Raw genomic sequence first — 15,005 nt, 5'->3', positions numbered from 1 at the left:
AGAGAGAGAGAGAGAGAGAGAGAGAGAGAGAGAGAGAGAGAGAGAGAGAGAAAGAGAGGCAGAGGAAAGGTGCCACTCAACATAGAGCCAATACCATGATCGCTTTACAAATAAACTCACGGAGTCGCAAAACCTCTTCCTCGATGCAGAATAGAACGTCGGAAACAAAGAGAAACGCGCTTTTCGGACCCTCAACCCTTTCTGGGGTCTCGTAAATCTACAGGGCCCACACCTGGCCTCTTCTTTGCCACTACCACCCGCCACTATTACAACTACTGCTGCGCTATCACCATCATCGTCACCATGACCACCACTACCGCCGCTGCTCGCCGTCGTGGTTGTACTCATTCGATACACGTTAGAATATCGCTGATGTACCACCACTACAACGAATGAGTAACCACCACTACCGTCGCCACCTCCTGCTAACCAACTCTACCTCTCTTCGCGCTTACCTAGGACAGAGAAAGAGAGAGCGCGCGTGAGAGAAGGAGAGTGAGAGCAGGAGAGAGAAAGAGAGAGAGAGAGAGAGAGAGAGAAAGAGAGAAAGAGAGAGGTAGAGAGTGAGAGAGGGTCCCGGCTTTGCGCAAAAGTTACGACGGAGCGAGGAGCAGTGAGACACATCGCGGAGACCGGAAGAGAACCCTCTCTCCCTGAAGAAGTCCTCCAAAGTAAAGAAAGAAAGAGAAAGAAGAAGAAGAAGAAGAAGAAGAGAGAGAGAGAGAGAGAGAGAGAGAGAGAGAGAGGGAGAATAAAAGAGAGAGAGAAAATAAAACAAGAAGAAAGAGAGGGAGAGAAAGATAGATAGACAAAGAGAGAGAGGGAAAAAGAGAGAAAGAGAGAAACAGCGAACACGCGCGAAAAACATACGTCGACTCCAATCGAGAGTGTCACCGCTTGTGCGCGCGGGAGTGCGATACGGACCATCACGAGGAAAACTGACAACGTCGTTAAGTGTCCTCTTCGTTGTTCGCCGCGTGTTCACATTGTGAGGACACGTGGTAATCATATCAGTCCTCCTATTTACGAATATTCTATCGGGAGTGCACCTATTCGCGATTGGATCCTATAATTACCTGAAGCCTCAAGTGATCTCGTTGCAAAATGCAAATTTTCACGATTGTGCATTAATGTATTAATACTTCAATGTTGTAGTGACTAATTCGGAAAACAAGAAAGTACCTCTTGCTGTGACAAATGCTTTGTCTTCATCATTTTCCAGATAGATACAAGAAAGAAAAGAAATTTAAAGAATAGATAAGTAATTTCATTCTACTGAGAATTTTGCTCTTTAGAAGTTCATTGATCTTGATTATGACTGGTTGTTGGCGGGAAACAAATACAAGGAAGTAAAGGAGTATTACAAAAAAATAACAAGAAGAAGAGAAAGAAGAACAAGAAGAAGAAAAAGAAGAAAAAATTAAGAGAAGAAGCCTCGAAACTAAGAACCAGGACTCGCTGCATGCTCGCCACTTACGTACCAGCAAGAGCGGGCCGCGTTGTGTAAGAGCTGAAAGTAAAAGTTGAAACCGTCGACTACAACTCACGGCAGCGCGTATTGCGCGCGTTAAAATTCGATCTTGCCTCCTGTAGGCTGGGTACCACCGAATATCTCTTGCCTCTCTCTTTCTCTATCTGTCTTTCTCCGATGACTTTCCCATTTTGTTCTACCTCCTGAAGAGAGAGAGAGAGAGAGAGAGAGAGAGAGAGAGAGAGAGAGATATCACGAAACAGTGAGAGTGTGTATTCGTGCGTGCATCCAGATTCGCATGATCGCGGATTCCCCTCCGGCGCCCTTGACGAGAAGTTTCGCCGATGCGGAGGATCTACTGTTCCGGAGAAGTCGAAGAGGGCGTGCTAAGGAAAGAATAAGAAGAGAAAAGAGAAGAGGAACGGTGCTTCGTTCATTGCGTAACAACGTTTTCTAGTCTGCTACTTCGCGAAATATACTCGCGCATTTCGTTCGCACGCTTGCGTTTGCAGAGGTGTATCAGCTCGTATAAAAGTAATCACGAGTTTTTCATCATTAGATAGTTGGACCCAGGATCGCGAAAACGGGAGTGATTGAATCTCGGTCGCGAGCGACTCGGCGCTGACAACGAAAAAGAATGATGGAAAGTGACCGGTCCCGCGCGCGTTTCACTCCGTCCAGCACGAAATGCGAATGTTCAAGGTCACAGTCGTTGGTATCCCACCGGTAATTCATTTCCGGAGTTGCTAGAGAGTGGTCTTCATCGTCATCGTCGTCGTCAACATTATCATTATCATCATCATTATCATCAAGTGGCATCCCGGTAGTGCACCACCACCGTGGAAGGACTCGACGTGCGGTATTCGCGTGCGAATTTAACCTGTCTCTCTCTCTCTCTCTCCCTCAGTTCACGATCGACAGCGCGCTCGCTTTTACCTCGCCGCCTCGTCCGGGCGCAAGAAGTTTCGCAAAAGGGATTACAACACGCAGAAGAGAAAGGAGACAGACAGACGGAAAGGGAGACGCGGAAGGGAAAAGGACAGCGAAGAAAGAGAGAGAGACAGTTCGAGACGGAGAGGGAGAAAAGGAGGAGAAGCAGGAGAAGGAGGAGGAGGAGGAGAGGAGAGGAACAGACCGCGATACGACAACCGTGTGCGCGAAAACCGCAGGAGGAGGACGCGGATTTCTCGCCGCCGCGCGGAGGACAAGAGTCCTCGCGACCGTCGCGTGGTTCGACGACGAGGACAAGGAAGACATCGACGAGCGAGCCGAGAGAAGGCTCGCTGTCGCGGAACGAGAAGAAAGAGGCGGAGGACAGACCGCGATAGCGAAGGACGAGTCTGAAAGACGATCCGGATGTGGCGAGATCTACTCGCTTTCCGTTCTCCCGCCGTTCTTTTGCCAATCGTCACGGTGCGTCGCGCTGCACGACGACGACGTTGAATTTACGAAGGAGACGTGAGAAATTTGATAATCCGCGACGAAAGAGCGTACTCTGAACACGGGGAACCACTCTGCGGCGGCGTTCACTGGGGACACGCGGCCGAGCGGAATTAAAAGTGCGTTTAAAAAGGTTAGCGGGATAAAAAAGGCGCGCGCGAAAGGATAAGAGAAAGGAATAGGAGCCACCTCCGAGTCCTTGAGAGTACCCAACGGGTAAAAGTGCCGCGCAGAGCCAGCCGGTTGACCCTGGGCAGTCAACGGAGCAGACCCCGTTGGAGAGAAAAAAAAAAGTTCTCCGTCATCATCGTCATCGTCGTCGTCGCCCTTTACCGTCATCGTCGCGGACGTCGTCAAGGATCGTTCCGTTCCGAGCTGACGAATCTCTCTCTCCACGGCGAATTTCCGCGAGTCGAGTTTAGATGATCTAAATCGAGGAAGCGGATTGTGTTACGTAGTGTGCGTGCACAATACTTGCGTTGCGTGCGTGCGTGCGTGCGTGCGTGCGCTGCGAGCACAAAACCACGTGTGTGACATCGCGCAAGCGAGCGCGAACAGAAAAGCAGCGAGACGAAACGCGATGACAAGGAAGATCGTGAAAAACGGTTGATTGCGAACAACAATCAACGACGACATCCTCGAAGACAGTGCATCTTCCTGTTTTCGATCGATCGCCGCCGATTTTCGTTCCTTTCCGTTGAGACCATTGTGCAGTTGCGCAAGGAACGCGTCTACGAATGTAAAGTGATTATACAAAGTGCCGGGTATTATCTTGAGTTCGCCGCGAGCGTGCCCCTCATGCCCGTTTCTTTCGTTCGGCGTTACCGCTATACTGATCTGTTTCTCTCGTGTCTAGTGATTGTGATCCATACCGCGAAATATCAATGTACGTCACGTGCTCGCACCGTCGTCCACGTCGCCGATGTCACGGGATCTCGGCTGGTCGTCGCCGGCTCACAAAGAGAATGTTTTTCACGTGACTCGACGAGATAATCCCGTGGGATACATACTACGTCTGGTTGCTCACCCTGGATACCGATCGCATATTAGGCAGCGAATGCAGTAGTAGAAAAAGCACAAGGTGAGAAAAATGAATACGACTGTCCTCTCGAAATTCTTTGGAGTGGAATTTCACCCTAAAGAATGAAAATTGAGCCAGTCTTGAAATAGAATGATTCCATTTTCAATCTTTAAAAGTGAGATGACACTCTTCAGCGTGACATTTACTCTGAACGTTTTAGAAAGTACTTTAAAAGTTATTTCAATTCGATTATGTTACGTCCTTTCTTCCCGGAAATTTCTGTTCTCGCGGAGACCGAAATGACTGACGCATCTCTTTCTCAATTGCTAATTAATTACGCGATCGCCTTGATTGCAACCGGTAAATCAGTAGTCTACTGCAAAAGGTGATTTAGAGATTAACTCGTTCATTGCCACATGCAACATACGACACGTTTGTTTCTCAGTGATATATTCTACGTTTATGCTGGCGGCCAAACCTGGCATGAATAATCGACAGGTGCTATAAATGCTTGCCGATAAGCGCAGATAAAAAGCCTATAAGTTTGTTTTTCACGCCAGTTATGACTTGCTGACTATAATTGTGGCAAAGAATAAATGTGTTAATTTTACCACGTTCAATCGAACGACAGCGAATATGTCGTCCTGGTATGTGGAACTCTATAGAGAGACACATTACTCCAAAATTGTTTACGCAAACAAAACAATTTCTATTCCTTTCTATACAATTGTTGATGCATAATATTCCAACATCAGTATAGAGATTAATAAAATGAGACAAAACAGGAGGTGTATAATTAAGAATAAATCGCGTTACGATAAAGCGAATTAAAATTACTTCCACTCTATCTTTCTATATCGCTTCGTACTTTCGATGGAGTTGTTCTCTTGCGGTGCTAGTTCGGCGCGTTCAAGCAAGGGTTAAGGATGATCGATGATGTAATGTTGACATAAGTGTTGGAAAATGTTTGCAGTCACTTTTACGGATATGATACGATAAAGTGAAAAGATACAGGTATTGATCTGTGACGATGATCGCGCAAGAACGCGACGATTCTTCAGTATCTCCTTGCATTTTTCGTTATTCATGGACATGAATTTTCGTTTGTACATTACTTGACCCAGCGTAGTACTACCTAATCCTAATTATTTCACTTATCAAGGCTCATTTTGTATCTAAATGAAACGGTGAAACCGCTAGCGATAATGAGGCAATTGTCGCGGTTGTTAACTGATATTCCATGCGATTGGATGCAAGAGGCGGTGCAAATTAATGCGGCAACATAATTGGTAGTAAAAACGACGGCCAGGCCTAACGTGTAACGAGAGACAGGTAGATAGATCGCAGCGAACAGCGCTGACAATGGGAAAATATGATCAGCGGAACCACGAAACGCAAATGACATAGTTATAGCCGCCTAAAAAACTGTTCCAGTTTCTGTTTGAGAGACCACGCTAAATTATATAACGCACAGGAATATATATATGTAACATATAATGTAACTAAACTCATTAAACAGTAACTACACCAAGCCGACGAAGCGTGAATTTTTATTGCTTATCACACCAACAGCTATCTTTATTGTTTAATTAAATATATATATATATATATATGTTTATTTTATTTTTAATATCTCGCGGAGAAACTTTTTGCCGTCAGTGAAATATAATGAGCGTAATCGTAGAGAATCTTTCCAGTTGCGCAATTCGATAAAAAGACACGAGGATTATTCAATTACATTAGTAGAGCCGCGAAAAATTTTTTTATTAATATTTGTTTTTGATACTTCATGTGTATTTTTTTAAAGGCACTTTACTAATAAATGTGTTTACGTCAAATACATGTTTGGTGAACAAACATGCTATATCGACGCTTTTATCGCCGATGATTCATACGTATGGAAATTTTGAAAATACTTGACTGCATTTCGACCCCGTTGCGATTATTTTAAAATTGTCTCGGAAGCAGGAAAAATAGGAAACGAGTGAAATCGTTCCTGCAGCAAATAAAATACATTAATAGGTTGTACGTCGTAATAGGTAGCTGTAAACTCTCTTGCAAGAGACGTAGGAGACGCGGGAAGGCAGGAAAACTTCTTTTGAGCATATAATAATTCAAGTTCAGCGGCGCACCACGGTCGCTATATGGACGATTGTTGTGTAACCATTTCAAAAGAAAAAGACAAAAAGGAGAAGAGGAAAAAAAAAAGAAACGACGGGCCGCTCCTCTCGCAGCATCCAGTGTGGTCATCAATAGCGTGGAATGACGAATCAGAGAGAAAAAGCGATCTCTTGTCAAGGTCGCGTATCGAAAGGTGCCTCCGCGTTCGCCATTTCGCATTCATCTTGCCATTATCTCGCGGACGAGAGCTCGCACGGCGCGTTCTTACATAGTCCACGAGCTGCACAGAGTGTGCATCGACGCGAGTATATATCGCGAATATAACAACGAAATCACTATCTCGGAGCCCCGAAAGGTGAATCAGTCGAAATTCCGTGTTCCCGCGATTTTTTGCTCGCGCCACATCACGCGCGCGTCACTCTTTTCTGGATACGACTATAATCGCGCCGCGAGAAAGTTTCTTTGGTAAGCAGCAGCTGATGCAAGTACTCCTTTTTCTAAGTTACGCGTGAAAATTTCGTTTACCCAAATCCAACATCACTATGAAAAAATTTGCTTAATTTTTATTATCCAAATTCTTTTTGACTAAAAATAAAGAAATAGCATTTTGACTCAAATGTTTATCCCTTATTATATATTTTTCTACTTTTACCTTCATTATTATTCTGGATTATTACCTCTACTGGGAATTCTCTCTATTTTATTTCTTTTCTACATAATTCATGTAATTATATAATTGTAAATCAAAAATAAGGAAAAATAAACGGGCAATGAGAATCAAGCGTGGTAATATTAATTAATTCTTTTCTTCTTTAAATTATTCTAGAATTTAAACATTTTGGCTTCATTCCGAGCCATCATCAGCGAGCAAGGCTATTGGCAGAATAAATAACCAGGGATAATTATATAATTATGTCTTTATCCTTCTGATATATATATTATCTGAAGCAAAAAATTTTTAAGTAACAAAAGATTTTTAAATTTTGAAATGAAATTCTTTAATCTTTTAAATGAAGTGTAAAACATATATTATGTTATATATTCAAAGAAAAAAGCTAATTTTTCTGAGTAAAACCGATGTTGCAGCTGATAAGTTTTAATGCTTAAAGGTGTTTAACATAAATCGCAAATGAGTTTCCTCACGTTAATTAGCGATAGCTTGCTACGGAGTCATTCGCACTACCGTCTGCGCGAATAAATTTGACTATGTCAACCGTTCGATGTCATTAAACTATACATCGAGAACCTAATTCGCAACAGAGATTTATGGCCAAATCATTTAACGTGTGACCGCAAACATTTAACGATAATTATTTATGTCTCCGAATACATTCCATCGTTACTCTCCTTAAATTTGCTGAAGCCGCTTTGCAGAGATGTCCAACCCGACGTGCAATTACCACGTTGTGCGTCCATGAGAAAAAGATGAACGAAGAGTATCTCTGTGCCAGACAATTATGAATAATTAATACCCTTTTGCGTTTGCCAATTGAAGAAGGAAAATATTGCGAACGCGTCAAATGTTACACGTAACATTTCGATAGGAAAAAATTCTTTCAAACAGTATTGTCCGATTAAAACTCTCTCCTTTTTATAATTATAAAATAATTGTTTACATTTGAATGTTATGTCAGCACTGAATCTCGCCAATTATTTTTCAATTTATTATAGAATTTAATTTAAAGTGATCAATTATTATTGATCACTTTAATTAATATTTTTCAAAAATATTTTCAATTGTTAAGTAATCGGTAGCAAGGTAGAAGTACGTTACAAGATTATTGCAATTAATTAATAAGATAATGATTTTGTAATCTGTGATATTATCGCACGCGATGTAAAGCGCATCTGATACGTATTGATATCATCAATCGATATGGAAAAAAATTAGAATAAACCATGAAATGAATGATATTCGCAAAGTTAAATTATTCCTGTTAATGACGAACAAACTGTTGGATCAAATACAAATTTAATCATTAATGAAGTTTCCACTCATTTTTAAGGAAAATGCTATTTTTAAAATATTCGCAAATAAACGGAATGCACGTGGATTTGTTATCGTAGCGTTTATCAATGATTTTATTGAGAATTCTATTATCGTTGCTTGATGTCATTAACGTGGATATCACGAGATAAGTGCAATCCAAATAACCAAGTGTTAATAGGATATTCGTAAACCTCTTATCGATGTCAGTATCATTTTTCGCATTTCCAAAACAAATGTTCGTAACGCTTGTGCAATCCTTTCTTTAGACAGTTACGATTAAAATTAATTCCCGTAATTAATGCCCGTTTCAATGTTTAATTTTAATCTCGCTTCAAGTAACTCTTCATTTTTTTTCTAGTTCTAAGAATTAGAAAAAATGAAGGGTAAATTAGGCCGAGATTAAAGTTAATTTTCATTGGGCATTAAAAACGGGCATTAATCTCTTAAGATTATACAGATGTCGCAGATGAATACAGTGTTAAAATAATGGTTAAAGCTGCATTTTTCTTACTAAATTGTGGAATAAAACGTGACATTCAACAAATATATAAGATAGGGAAGAAAAAAATAAAATTCTAAGGAAAAATGATATCCTACTTGCAGCGCGAATTGCGTCAATTCATCTTGAAGGAAGACAATGCACTTTTCTTCGTGCTTCATATTTTCGCTTCATACTTTTCCACCTTCCACGGTTCGTCCGTTCCCTTCTCAGGCGTTTCTTCTTCGCGTACGCGATAAGATGCTTATTAAGACGTGCTATTCTCGGCATGCGAGGTTTGGATTGGCCGAACGGTGCGTTAAATGAAGTTGCAATTAAGAGAGCTAAAAGCCACTCGGCCGACTATGCCTTCTCAAGGCCTCGGGCCTCGCCAGAGCGTACTTCCGCTTCTGATTAGCTTCCTCTTTTCCCACATCGTCCTCGCCGAGCTCGCCTTCCCTCTCTCTCTCTCCTCATATCCTCCTCCTTCCTTCATCCTTTCTCTTCTCTTCATCCTTTTCTCTCCTTTTTTTTCTCCCTTTTTCCCTTCACATCTCTCCTCGTAGTCTCTCTTTATCTCTCGGTCTGTGCCTTATCTCGCACCGTGGGAATTCGCGCGTGCGATTCGCGCCGCGAGGGAGGAAGTTCTTATTCCCGTTTCTTGCTAAGGTGCTTTTCTCTTTTCGCGTCTTCGCATCGATCGATCAACCTGACGTGCGACGTGACTTCGTTCCGTGGATCCACACTTGTTGATCCTACTGAGCTGCATATTAATATCTTATCAGTCGTAAGATATAACGCTAGTCTAATCGTCGTAGTCGAGAATTATAGAAAATTTTGGTGTTACTCATTATTGAAGAAACAATTAATCGATTCCTCGAAGTTTGATTGAAAACTTTTTTATAATTGAGAAAATAATATCATCAATTATTGTAAATTATAGCGAATCTTAGAAATTAATCAATTATAAATATTTCTATCTCTATCTCTCGAGTATTAATGTTTAAAATAGATAAATCATGATTGCATTCTTATAGAAATAAATACGCTGTTAAAAATAAAATGTTAATTTTAAAACGTATAGTGGATTTTCTGAGCTATGCAAAAATGTCACAATTAACATTTTTTTGTACAGTATCAATTTTAACATTTTTGCATATCTCAGGAAATCCACTATACGTTTTTCAGTTAAAATCAACACTTTCTTTTTAACAGTGTAAATTGCTGCACACAACGGAATGACGTTTGATTTTTATTTTTAAAATTCTTCGAGAAATTTTCCATCAAATAGTCAATCCGATTATTAAACACGTATGACGGTCGAATGCTTGCGCAATATCGACCTAATGCGGGTGCGGTTATGACGTGTAGATACGTAGGACGATACTTTATCTGAATCCACTAGATCGATGGGGACATATTCGACCTAACGTATGTAATCCGGAGCGATTTCCATAAAGTAACACAAAGTTGCAAGTTTACGGACGTGAATAAATTTACGTACATAATACTCTCTGTCTACACTCGGTGGCGTATAGAATCGTGAGCAAAGGTGTTGATTTATTATAATAATAACGCATCAGAGAATTTAATATATAACTCCGGAAAAGTTTTCCGACCATTTCATGTTCGGTAGGATGCCAACAATTACTCGAAAGCGAGTAAAAAAAAAAAACGTTTCCGAAAGGTTCGAAGTTACGGAAATTATTTCGCTGTGGCCGAGAGATATCACTATCGTTTGTTTTATTTCGTTGCAGTGAGAAACAAATTCGGAGTAATTATTCATGACTGTCCGAAGACTTTTTATTACAGGAAACTTAGTAGACTACAAAGGAACTTGGGAAAATGACCATTCTATTATACATAGTTATCTTCGCCGCGTGTAATAGCAAAATTAGCCGTGAAAATAGATGTGTGGGCGAATGTGTATAGTTATCGCCATGCATTTGTCGATCCACCGAAGGAAATTTAATTGAACAAGCGCAGTCCATTATTGTTCCATTGCTATATCGAAGTGAATTAGAATCTGCGTGACATTTATCAACGTGACACAAATCGATGAATCCTTCATAATGAATAATTATAATCACATCAAGATATAATTCACTTTTTCAGTCGTCGAAATTGAACACGCATTATCAGATCCTCTCAGATCTTTGCAAGCAATCTATATAAGGAAATGCGTATCTAGCTGATAAAAAAGTAAACGGTAGAGATTGCATACTTGGAATTGAAAATCTCCATTTTAAAATACATCTTTCCGTAATGTGAAAGGACAGAATGGTTTTAATGAAGTATTTGAAAATTAACTCATAGATACAGATTTGAAAATATAATAATTTTATTAAACTATCAAAATAATTATGTAGAATGCTTAAGCGTCAAAAAGTTTTTCATTCTAGCAACCAGTTTGAGTGTCCTAATTATTTTGATGATCCATACAAAATTATTTTCAAATATGTATCTAGCTATGTAAATTTTAAAATACTTCAGCAAAAAACTATTCTTTTTGAATAGACTAAAAATTTAGCTGATTACAAATCTGCGAAAATAAATTTTGTTAAACTATGATAAAATAATTACATAGGACATTCAAGATAGTTGATAGAATGTCAATACTTTTTACAGCATTGCTCATTATGTTTGAGTATTTCACACTGAGAAAAAAAGCTGTTAATTTGACTAAATGCATTTAAGTCGTAATGATAATTTAGTTCAAGTATTTATATATTTAAGTCAAATATACGTGAGTCATGTCAACGAAATCTTGTAACTTAAAATATGTTATTTGTTTAAATTAACAAATATTTGCTCGACCGCCCGGTCCGCGATTGAATCAGCTAATATACTTTTTCTCAATATACATAATAATTTTGACAATCCGACAAAATTATATTTAAATTTATATCTAGCTAAATTTTAAGATATTTCACCATTCTTTTGTTGTGTTGAAACGGGGGGGTGAACATCCCGTTTTAATATAAGAAAGCTAGAAGGAAAATAATTTCTGATCCAGATTGCTCGCTTGAACATCAATGGGTTAAGAACTCTTCTACCAATAATCCGCCGGACGGCGATTAAGGATTCGAAATTCACTGTTTTCCTCGCGTTTACTAAATAGCCACGGCGGCTTGCGAAAAGCGTGACTTCAACGATTTAGGACGTTAGGCGAAAATGTTTCGTTCGCCGCGTATACTTTCACCTGTGCCGAGTCGTGCCGAATTGGCAGGTACGATTACGACGGCCGATGAAATTTCCGCCGATTGTACGAAATACGGTTGTTCGTGTTGTACTATCTTAAATATTACTTATTATTAAATATTAATATCTCTAAATGAGCTTCGTGCGCAACGCGCCGTATTGCTTATCATAGTTTGTAAAGAAAGTTTCGAACGCATTCCACATCAGTCCGTTCTCTACGTGATCGAGAAAACCCGTCTGCTTGGACGTGTCGCAACCTTGAAAGTTTGGCTCGAGAGTCTCATAAATTCTCTTACAGAGTTTCGTAGCAGTTGATCGTTTATCATGTGCCATTTCACACGCAATCTGCTCGAGCTTGAGTAACTTGTCGATTAGTACAATATTTAGATGGAAGAAATGATTTAGCATTTTTTTTTCCATTACCAATTGTTCTTAATTTCTTTTTTCGTTTGCTACTAATTTTATTTTTAAAAGCATAATATAGTACATCTTGTAGGTGCTAAAATAAAAATGTATATTAATCCTTTCCACATTAAATTTATATAATATTTTAAGAATTTGACGAGAAAAATAATAAAGAAGGAATGTAATCTAAATTATGACTTAATTATTTTTTAAGACATGTTTTACAAATTAAATATCATACGTATTAAATTGATTAGAGACATTAATAGATATCCGACAGTGAAACCATATTGACGTAAGAAATATGTTTCAGCGTGATACCAAATGCACAACCACAGCCAATAATATAAATTGAAATGATACATGAAGAGATTTGCATCCTACAACTCATATCCCACGCATATAGAAGAGCATTGTTTGAATTTATTTCCTAGTTGCTTAACACACTGCTTTTGGCTCTACGATGTTGCCAAAGAAACAAATAAATTTCGAAATCTAATATATCTTATCGCTTTCACGAAAAGACTAGTTAGCCACCAGCGTTATTACGTAATTGAAAAGTCATATATTTCTCAAGATTGTAGGCGACTCAAGAACGTAGTTATTTTCGATATTGTTCAATAGCCGGCTCAATAGCATAAAGGTAAACGCCGAAAATGAAAGGATTCTCGTAATTCGGGCGACGTTGAACATTTATATGCATTCCATGTAGACGTGATATTACAAGAGCGTAATTTCGCCACCGGAATATTACACAATTTTACAGCTTGGCGAATGTGCGGCTGGATCCCATGCTTGGCGTCGCGGCCGTAACAGAAAATTATCGTAAAGTCGGGCGCGGAATCGTATGACGGGAGAACCGCTCGCGCCCACGCGGTGCTCGCGAGAAAACATAATCGTTCCTCGCCTCTCTTACCGCAGGAAAGCTTGCGTTGTGATACGCGAATATAATATACGCGAGTATTATATACGTAGCTACATACGCTACGGTCGCCTCTGCACCTCGCAGGTACACAACCGACGCGGCGCGGCGCGGCGACCGCCCGGCTGGTATTTTGCCCGCTCGTTTCTGGGCCCGTTCTGGGGCTCGTGGCGATTGTAAATCTCTCGCTCTTGCGGGCCCCCGCGGGCGGTTCGAGCATATACCGCGAGTAACAGCGGCCCCGCGAGTACCTACCTACCTCCGCCAACCCTTTCTACCTTTCCTTTCACTTTCATCTATCGCGAGGCCCCAGCTCGTACATTCGAGGCCCCTTTGGGACTCGCTTGTTCGCTCGCTCGCCGCTGCCGCCGCCAGCTTGTTACACGCCTCCGTAACGTACCCGTACGAGACGCAGAAAAAAGGATTGTATTATTGAAGAAACGGTAGCGACGGGGACCTGGTCCCCGCAATCGATCCGATATGAATACCTAATGGGTGGAAAAATTCATCAGCTTAGCTTTCTCCCGCGTTTCTTCGCTCTTCTTTCCTTAAACAGTTCTGCGAGAAATGTGACGAGAACATTAATGACATTTTACACAGTATTTCTCAATCTTGATAAATATCATTCCACATTACATGATGGAAAAATTGCGGAAGTATTTCAGCGAATAAGATCAAGTAGCGAGATAGATTAATGTACCTCCCAGCTCGTAATATGTTTTCTCAGACTTAAAAGAGTCGTGTAAAAACACGTCTCTGCGTGGAAAACCTTTATGAAGATTATTATATTGCGCGCGCGCGTAATAGCTTCAACACGGATAAGTTAGTAACGAGTGAGCGAATTGATGTATGCCTTTAAGAGAGCATTGCTTATGAGATGCTAAAAAAGATGCGTTTAACCGTTAAGAAAATAAACACGCTATTACTCGGCACGTTCGTAACCGCACATATGTATGTAGTTACTGTTCATCATCGGAGTTTTCTCTGACTTATATTATTTTATATTTACTTATATTTTATCTTGATTATATTTTTTGATCTATTTGTAGTTCAAAATAAGACTATTAATTTTTGACAACTTTGAAGCTGTGAAAGAATTTTTGGAGCTAACTCCGAACTTTCCGAAATTTAAGATACTTCGAAACTTCAGATTTTTTTGAATTGTTAAAACTTCGATTCTTGAATCTTCAGAGTTATAGCTTAGCAAATTCAAATTCTCGTAAAGCTTCGAATTTTCGAAGTTGTCAAAAGTAACAGCTCTAATTCGAAGTAGATGATTCGGAAAAGAAAGATTAAATATTCAGTAATAAATGGATGTAGATCGCACATCCTCGAAATTACATTCGCTCGTTACGATCTTTGTCGGTACACTGTGTTCGTAACGTATGACGTATATGCATTGGGGCGATGCGCATCGGGGAGGACTGTAATTTCGAAGTAACGACTTGCGTTCAGATGTTGTACCTACGTCTCTATTGTATATGGCATGAAATACAGCCGGTCGAGGGGTCGAGCCTTTCGTACGACAGTGAAAGTGTCCCAATTTGAGAACAAACAGAGAAAGAGTTCACGCGGTGCTGCCAGTTACACAGGGTTACACTCTTTACTGATACGCCTCAACGTTTCAACACATTTCTTTACAAACGCATAAATAATTGACGAGAATTCGTATAAGATATATGCGTTTATCTAAAGGAACGTGCGAATCATTACGGTATATCATATTAAAAATGATAGGTGTAATTTTAAATAGGCAAGCAAAATCGAAGACAGGAAAATAATAAGTAATAATATTGAATAATAATTTTAAAGTAATATTAATAAAATTAATAATAGTAATAAGTAATAATAGTAATAAGTAATAACATTAAAGAAGTATGCAAAAATTTAGTCTTTGATTTTATTTCATGTTTACTTTTATTAACCTGTCATAAGATATTATTGAGATCGATATCT

The 15,005-nt window shown here is 39.8% G+C and overlaps 1 protein-coding gene across 1 annotated transcript in view; it reads left to right on the top strand.

Annotated features, from left to right (window-relative positions):
- The first annotated feature begins 816 nt into the window (after positions 1-816).
- LOC108694079 (transcription factor Ken 2) overlaps positions 817-15,005 on the top strand; it is a 33,147-nt gene continuing 18,958 nt past the window's right edge. The window contains exon 1 of the mRNA XM_018203368.1: positions 817-3,992. The gene's annotated coding sequence lies outside the window, so the exon portion shown is untranslated. The remainder of the gene's footprint in view (positions 3,993-15,005) is intronic.

The sequence above is a fragment of the Atta colombica genome, unplaced genomic scaffold, assembly GCF_001594045.1.
Source record: "Atta colombica isolate Treedump-2 unplaced genomic scaffold, Acol1.0 scaffold112, whole genome shotgun sequence".
In the NCBI taxonomy this organism is placed as follows: domain Eukaryota; kingdom Metazoa; phylum Arthropoda; class Insecta; order Hymenoptera; family Formicidae; genus Atta; species Atta colombica.
This window is presented reverse-complemented; position numbering and strand designations above follow the sequence as displayed.